Source organism: Brachyhypopomus gauderio, chromosome 7 (assembly GCF_052324685.1).
Source record: "Brachyhypopomus gauderio isolate BG-103 chromosome 7, BGAUD_0.2, whole genome shotgun sequence".
Classification (NCBI taxonomy): Eukaryota; Metazoa; Chordata; class Actinopteri; order Gymnotiformes; family Hypopomidae; genus Brachyhypopomus; species Brachyhypopomus gauderio.
In genome coordinates, this window is record NC_135217.1 from 32,166,225 (window position 1) to 32,174,228 (window position 8,004).

The window sequence follows — 8,004 nt, forward strand, 5'->3', positions numbered from 1 at the left end:
TTTGACAATTTTCCTGTTCTCATGGAGGATCATGAAGTGATTGATTGCATTTGGTCTAGTGTTTTAATCCTTGCCATACTCCAGAATGGCAAAACAACATCCAGTATATCATGGGCTAGAGAACTATTGTAATTGTTGGGATTCTTATTTCTCAAATGCAGGAAATACTGGAACACCTGGTGATTTAGGAAGAAGGAAGTTGACAGCCACTGATGCTGGAGCTGGGCTGCCCAATGAGATACACATGACTGGACGACCTTGTGGCAGCAGTTTTCTCCACCTTTCTTCTCTTCTCCGTTGGAAGCATCCGCCTTGATGTTGAAGTCATAGGCTTGGTGGGCGTGCGTGGGATGCTCTGGGAGCTAGCTCAGCGTGGGAGGGAGGGGTTCCGAGGCCACCGTGGGAGTGCTGGACTGGCCAACGCTCAGGCACAGAATGTCCTGTTCCTGCTTCTTCTTCCTGGCGTTGTGCCTGTAACAGAAATGCAACACAGCCTATCAGTAATCAGCCTGTATAGCTCACAGTGTCAATGAGATCAATTTCAAACCAAATAGACTTAAAGGTGGGTAAACTCACCACTGGGTCAGTGTCCTCTGATTCAGCTCAAAGAGCTGTATTCTGGTCCAGGCCACGAGGCCAGGGCTGCCCAGGACTACATCCCTGTTGACGCCGTAGTCCCTTATGATGGCAGCCCAGCTGTTCATCCTGACGCCGGCGATGGTCTGCCCGCCAGGGTGAAGGCGACAAAGTGCCGGGCAAATGGCCTCGACGAGGCGGCTGACGCTGGGCCACTGAGCAGCCCCGCTGCCCTGTCCGAGGAAGCAGCTGCAGGCAAAAATCAGTGACACGGCCAACAAGCCAACCTAGAAAACCCTGAAGCTACTGGATTACTGAAGGTTCACCTACCGCTTCAGACTCTCTCTGTCCCAGCGACAACAGAGGTCTAGGAAAGGCTGCTTTTGAACCGTCCCTTCACCAGTCGGTGTCTGTGACGTGGCGGGCAGACAGCACTGCCTTTGTCGCTCTCTGGCAGTTTGTCCCGGAGAGCAACGATGTCGTCCACCCTCTGCTGTGTCACAAAAGCCTGGTGACGCAGTTCCTCTGGACCATCAGCCACGTCGACCGCGTGATGATCGCCTGGAACGCCGTCGGCTCCCAGACTCTCCTGGGAATTAAAGAAAGAGAAATACAGATATCAGACGCTGTGGGAAAGGTTCGGCACATAACCGATGAATCCTGTTATGAATCACCACAATGAACAAACCTAGACTTACATCATTACAGGCCTGGCTCTGGGTAGCAACCTGGCCATCAGAGACAGTCTCCTTGTTCGTGGAGGCCTCCGCAGGGTCAGACTGGGCCCACGACCAGGAAGCCGGAGAACGAGGCCCCACTGCTGCACCATGGAGAGGCCCGTTAAATGGCTATATCCGAAACATTTTTTAAATGCATTATTAATTTGATACTACTAGTCATCTTGAAAAGAGTTAAGTTAATAAAGTTGATAAACCATTTTACAGGGGAAAAAACCCCAGAAATTTGTGTTTTAACAGAAGAATAAAACAACTAAAAATCGTATGAGTTTTTAAATGACGAACATTTTAAACAATCAATTTACATGAGCGATACAGCATTGTGCGCATGCTCACTACAACTTCAAAAGCCCTTGACTCGGTCAACATTTGTTGCTTAGTAACCGATGCTAACTTCCGTCTTGTATGTGGTGGCTGAGTATGAAGTCAAATCTTTGATATATGATCTTTTCTTTCAAAACGGCAACATTTGATTCTTTATGAAACTAATGGTATAAATTACAAAGTGACCTTATTGTGATATTTTTTTTTTATTATCAATATATGTTTACCTTATAAAGGCTTAAACGCCGGCTGCACAAGGATTTACTGTAGGTCAGTGGATAAGGTGTTGCGCTATGGCCCACACGGTGGCAGGTTCGAATCCTCTTTCTGTAAAAAAAGAGGAATGCAGTCAATCACTTCATGATCCTCCATGAGAAGTACAGGAAAACTGTCAAAAACAAGATAAGAGACAACAAAGCAGAGGAAGAGAAAGGAACTGCAATGAGTGACTGGCTGCATTTGGTCTAGTAAGTGTTTTAATCCTTGCCATACTCCAGATTGGCGATACACCTGGTGATTAGTAGGAAGTTGACAGCCACTGATGCTTGAGCTGGGCTGCCCAATGAGATACACATGACTGGACGACCTTGTGGCAGCAGTTTTCTCCACCTTTCTTCTCTTCTCTGTTGGTTCGTCATGTTCCCTTGTATCGCTGACAGAGGTGGGTAGAGTATTCAACTATTTTACTCAAGTAAAAGTACTGTTACTTGAACCAAATGTTACAAAAGTAAAAGTATGCATTCAAAAATTTACTTGAGTAAAAGTAAAAAAGTACTTTGATTAAAAGCTACTCAAGTAGTGAATAAATGCATGAGTACTGTCTTGTGTCAATAAATGACATCATGGGAAATTGAATTACTGGAAACAATGACTTTTAATGATAAAAATAATGTATTATAAATAAATATAATATATAAAAATTATTTATTATAAATAATATGTATTTTGGTTTGTTCCTAATTATTAGGCCTTTGTAACTTTAATGTGTTCCACAAAGACACTAACTGATGAGACTGTCAGCCAATACATGTAGCTACAAATTGATGCCAACTGAATCAATTTGTAGCAAACTTAATCATCGTATATTGCTAGTGTGTACACTCAAGAGTGTGAACTGGTTTTTAGTATTGCACTGCGTTACATTTAATAATTACATCATACAAACGTTATGCCTCAGAGATATAACATTACACAAAATTATACATACGGCATACTTATCGCAACGTGTTTCCTCAAATTTGATGTTTTACATTTACATTTATGGCATTTAGCAGACGCTCTTATCCAGAGCGACTTACAAAAGTGCTATGTAGTTGCTTGGAATCTCCAAGGTAGAATAGATAGTCCTGAACACAAGGTACTCTAAGCTGGAAAAACCACTAGACGAAAGTCAAATGATACCTAACAATTATACCTGAATATACACATCCCCTGAGGAAAAAGATAGTAAACAATTCCTATAACCCAATTATGCACAATACCTGAGGAAAGAGACGATAAAGTACAATAGACAAAGCATAATTATGCAAAGTGCACTTGAAAGAGGTGGGTCTTCAGTCGGCGTCTGAAGACAGCAAGTGACTCCGATGTTCGGACACACAAGGGAAGTTCATTCCACCACCTTGGAGCCAGGACAGAGAAAAGTCTGGATGCTTGTCTCCCATGTGTCCTGGATGATGGAGGGTCAAGACGAGACATACTTGAGGCGCGGAGGGCTCTAGGTATGCATACTTGAGGCGCGGAGGGCTCTAGGTATGTTGAGTTCTTGTAGGCTGAAATGTCCACACGTTTGGCAGACACAACTGACAGCGCATTGTATAACTGTCCTTTTTATGTGAGGTCAGGGATGCTCGGTAGGTTTTTCTGTCACTTTCTTGCTACCGGTGGAGAAAGTTTGTGTATGTGATCACGTGACTGACCGGCTTCATTTGATTGGTCACACATACACAGGTGCCGAGACGTTGGTCAGTCTTCTCATTGAAAAGACGAACTATTTACAAAACGAAAGTAACGGTAGCGCGCGGCGCAAATCCGATTGTAACGGAGTAAAAGTCGCGTTTTTCTCAGCACATATTTACTCAAGTAAAAGTAGAAGTCGTTCATATTAAAACTACTCTCACAAGTACATTTTTGTCCAAAAAGCTAAATGTAACGGAGTAAATGTAACGCGTTCCTACCCACCTCTGATCGCTGACTGTGAGGCAGTCATGGCCTGGTGGTAGGGAACTGGTCTTGTGATCTGAGGGTCGTGGGTTCGATTCCCAGACCTGAGGCCATGACTGAGGTGTCCCTGAGCAAGGCCCTTAACCCTCAATTGCTCACTTGTATAAAAATGAGATAAAATGTAAGTCGCTCTGGATAAGGGCGTCTGCCAAATGCCGTAAATGTAAATGACCACTTTCCTGCTGTGTAGTTGTCTTACAGATGCCATGAATCTCAGCAGGTCACAATCTTAAATTAAGATATGAAGCTTAATTGGTTCAAACCTATTTCTCAATGTAATGTGTGATCATTGTGATATATGTACAGTAGAGTAACATTTTTGAGATATTTTTGTCATGTATTATGTCATCCTTTCCAAGCATCAAGAATATGTATGTTTTTGTATTAAATATAGTTAAAATGTACATAGTGTCTGTGTTTTATACCACATAAAAGAATTTTATTACCTACCATTTGGTACCAATTTCAAAGCCATATCATCAATCTCTGGGAATCTACAATGAAAACAAGGCCATAAAATCCTGAATTTTGAAGTGTTTTTGAAGAGCGTCAACAATAAAAATACATGGCTCTTGAGGCAGGCATAATCAAGGTCCAAGATCAAAGTAACTAATATATTGTTCATTTAGACCAGGTATCACCAAATGGCGGACCGCGGTCCGGATCCGGACCCGACCGCCGTCCTGTCCGGACCCAATCACATTCCTGATTAACTGGATACGGACCCAAATGCCAAAAAATTTTTAACGGGAGACTATTTTAAACCGGAGAATTTATTTTCAGACGAGTGTTACGTTCACCACCCATTTGAGTGTAACGTTCGCCCCCGCTCAACAACTTTCGTTCGCCACCCCCCCCCCCCCCCCCCCCGCTCAACAACTTTCTTTCGTTCGCCACCGCGGACCCGGACCTAAGGTCTGAGCTATCTGCCAAAAATGGACCGCGGAAAGATTTAATTGATTACCCCTGATTTAGACCTTGGAGAATGGGAATAATATCAGTTGCAATAAGTGTAATTAAAAAGTTCTTTTTTGAACAGGTCTAGTGTTCACTGAAGAATCGGACTGCAAGGAAGAGGTTCATGAGGTTCCAGGCGTGTTAACCAATATCGGAAGCCATCAACAATTTACAGGCTTGACAGGCTACAGCACTTGACAGGCTAAAAAAAGCCAGCATATTATTTGAATTATTGAATAAATGAATGAAGTTTGCAGAGAAAACGCCTAATATTTTCAGAACTTTCAAAAATGATATAGAAGAAATCTGCCTTTTAAAAAGGTGGGGGGCGTCCCCAGCATGAATTGCACCAATCCAAAAAATTACAATGAGTTAACAGCAAATTCATCATCATCATTTTAAGGGGGCTTGAAAACTACATTTTCCAAGCCTCGTAAATGGTCCATCTCTCTATGCCATACACATAAATGCGGTTGTGCGTCTTAAAAACACAGTGAGTGCACAGGTCAAATGAAGTAGTATGATGGCATTTTCATTAAAAACGCCACGAGCAGAAACACACCATTCCTTGTATAATATGGTAAACAGCTCTTCTAATCGTAGCTACATCAGAATAAAGAATAAACAGTAATACGCAAGGTATAAAAACCTTTTTATTTGCAAATTAGTACAAAGGTTTCTTCTTGTGTTAAAAATATAACCGTATTAGTTACATCCAGTTACATCCTACTGTACCCTGTGCACATCAGGGAAGAGCAGAACCTTGTTAATATTTACATCCCACCGTTTGCATTGTTCACAGAAATTCTTCTAAAACCTCTGGTGCAGTGACACCAGCCAAGTGAGCACAGAGTAAAATATAAACAGCCCAGTGCCATGGTAGGAGTATTCCAGGACCGCTCCAACCAACCCAAATGAGGGGGAAATTCTTCAATGTATATTTGCCATTATTATTATTAACTGGCTTAAAACTAGGCTTCACCTTTGAAAACAAAAACATAGTGTAAACGTCGGAATGCCACACTTAGCTGCTTTTCTGATGGTTGCGTATCTTGGACATGTGAGATTGTTTTACGGTCGAGCCATTGCGACTCGTCTGTTGACAGCTTTGCTATGAAGAATGGTTCATTCTCAGTGTTGGTCGAGTGCTTGGACTACAACACCCACGTGTCTTCATTAACGATCGAAACCCCACCACAATCACCCCAAACTTACAAATGGAAAAAATATATAAATCATATTTCCACCAAACAAATGTTTTTTTTTTTAGGTCTGAGAAACAAAAGGCAAACAAGACAAGTAATCTTAACAATACCTCAACATATTTACATTCAAAGATCTAATCCTTTAACATACGTGTGTTGTTCTACTCATCTAGGCTGTGCAGCACGTGTGGATGTCACTATGGAGAATCTTCTAATAAAATTCTCTCATCCACTTTTAAGGAGAAGAGTAAAAAAACAAACAAACAAAAAAAAAAACACTAACGGACAGTCAAATTTCAAAAGGTTGATCTAATCCTGACATTTAACATCGTCTTCAAGATGATCCATCTGTGCCTGAAAATGTGACTTCATTTTCAAAACACAATATAACCAAGTTGCAGTATCATCAGTGTGCAAACCGTGACACCATACACATATGATGACCTCAGACATGGTTCTGACCTCTTTTCATTCAGCAATGCAATGCAACACTAAACACTGTGGGCCAGGCCTGTAAGGGGGGAATCAGGGGGAAAAAGAGAATTCTTAACGTTAACTGATGTTTTAACGTTAATATTTAAAAAAGGAAGGAAAAAACATCAGCTTCAAATTTTTAAAATATATTTTATATCCCTTGATTTTCAACCCCAGCAATCTGTAACAGGACTTTAAACACACAGGTCCATCTGCAGAAAGGGACAGAAGAGGTTGTGCCCTGATGGAACAGCTACCAGTGAAGGAAACTCCACACTCACCACGTGTCTCCATGTACCACCGGCACGTCAAAGCTCACTATGTCCGGCCACACATGCGCGCTGAGCTCGTTCCTCTGGTCCACGTCTACTCTACATGGCTGGAAGAAACATCTGGGACCCTGGTTCATCAGCACTACCTGCACTGTCCCCCACACTGTCCCCCTACTGTGGACACCACAGTGTCGCTGCGCTACTGTACCATCATGTCTTTTTGCGCTGGTTAAAACGTACATTAAATTCAGGCATCCTGTATTCCTGAAGCCACAAACCGCCCACAGCTGCGATATTCCCTGCCGAGTCTAGGAAACACTACACTAGTAGAGTAACTACCAGAACTCCAGATACAGCTTGTTCAGAGTCATGACCTGCTCGTGGTTTTGGACGTCGACAGCAAAACAAAAGGTTATCAGTTCAAGACAAGAACACGCACACAAACAGAACCAGTGTCTCCGCTGCACTGCAGAATTTGTCTGCAAGCAATCAAGACAAATATTACCAACTGCATTTAAGATACACTGCATTATTTACAGTGTATTAGGTTTGGGGAATAAGCTCGTCTGTTACTATAATATGCATGACAACATTTTGAAAAGTGCAAAGAAGAATAAATAGTAAAAGCATCTGGGATCTCTGGTAGTTTTGATGAGTTCAGAGTCCAACAGTGTTTCTCCATCTCCATCTCCTTTTCTCCAACATACAACTCAAATTAATCCCCAGTTCTATACTGAACTAGCACTTCTCTCCAGGGAAAAATAGTATATATGTTTATAGTATATAATTATACATATTACAAAGTAGAAAAAACAACTCACTCTTACTGTCCTACCTATCAATGGTTAAATTAGAGCTTTTTGTACAGAAAATTTGACATCATATTAAAAGGCATTTTTAGCATTTACTTACAAATTGTTAGAATTTTTCACTAATAAATAATGGATTTTAAATATTAAAAAGTGACCCCCTCCTTTACAGGTTCAGCTGATTACAGTATGCCTATTGAGCAATCAAATATGACTTCACACAAACTTGTACACACACACACACGCACGCACGCACACACACACACACACACACACACACACACACACACACACACACACACACACACACACACACACACACACACACACACACACGCACCCCCACACCCCCACACCCCCACACCCCACCAGTGAAAAGTTTGTCTCTCCCCCTCCACCCCATTTCAGTCTTGGTCTAATCTCTCTT

General features: G+C 41.9%; 1 protein-coding gene across 2 annotated transcripts in view; it reads right to left on the reverse strand.

Moving 5' to 3' along the window:
* Positions 1–7,955: 7,955 nt before the first annotated feature.
* scap (SREBF chaperone) overlaps positions 7,956–8,004 on the reverse strand; it is a 20,489-nt gene continuing 20,440 nt past the window's right edge. For both annotated transcript variants that reach the window (XM_077013312.1, XM_077013311.1), the window contains exon 23: positions 7,956–8,004. This exon is cut by the window's right edge and continues 803 nt beyond it. The gene's annotated coding sequence lies outside the window, so the exon portion shown is untranslated.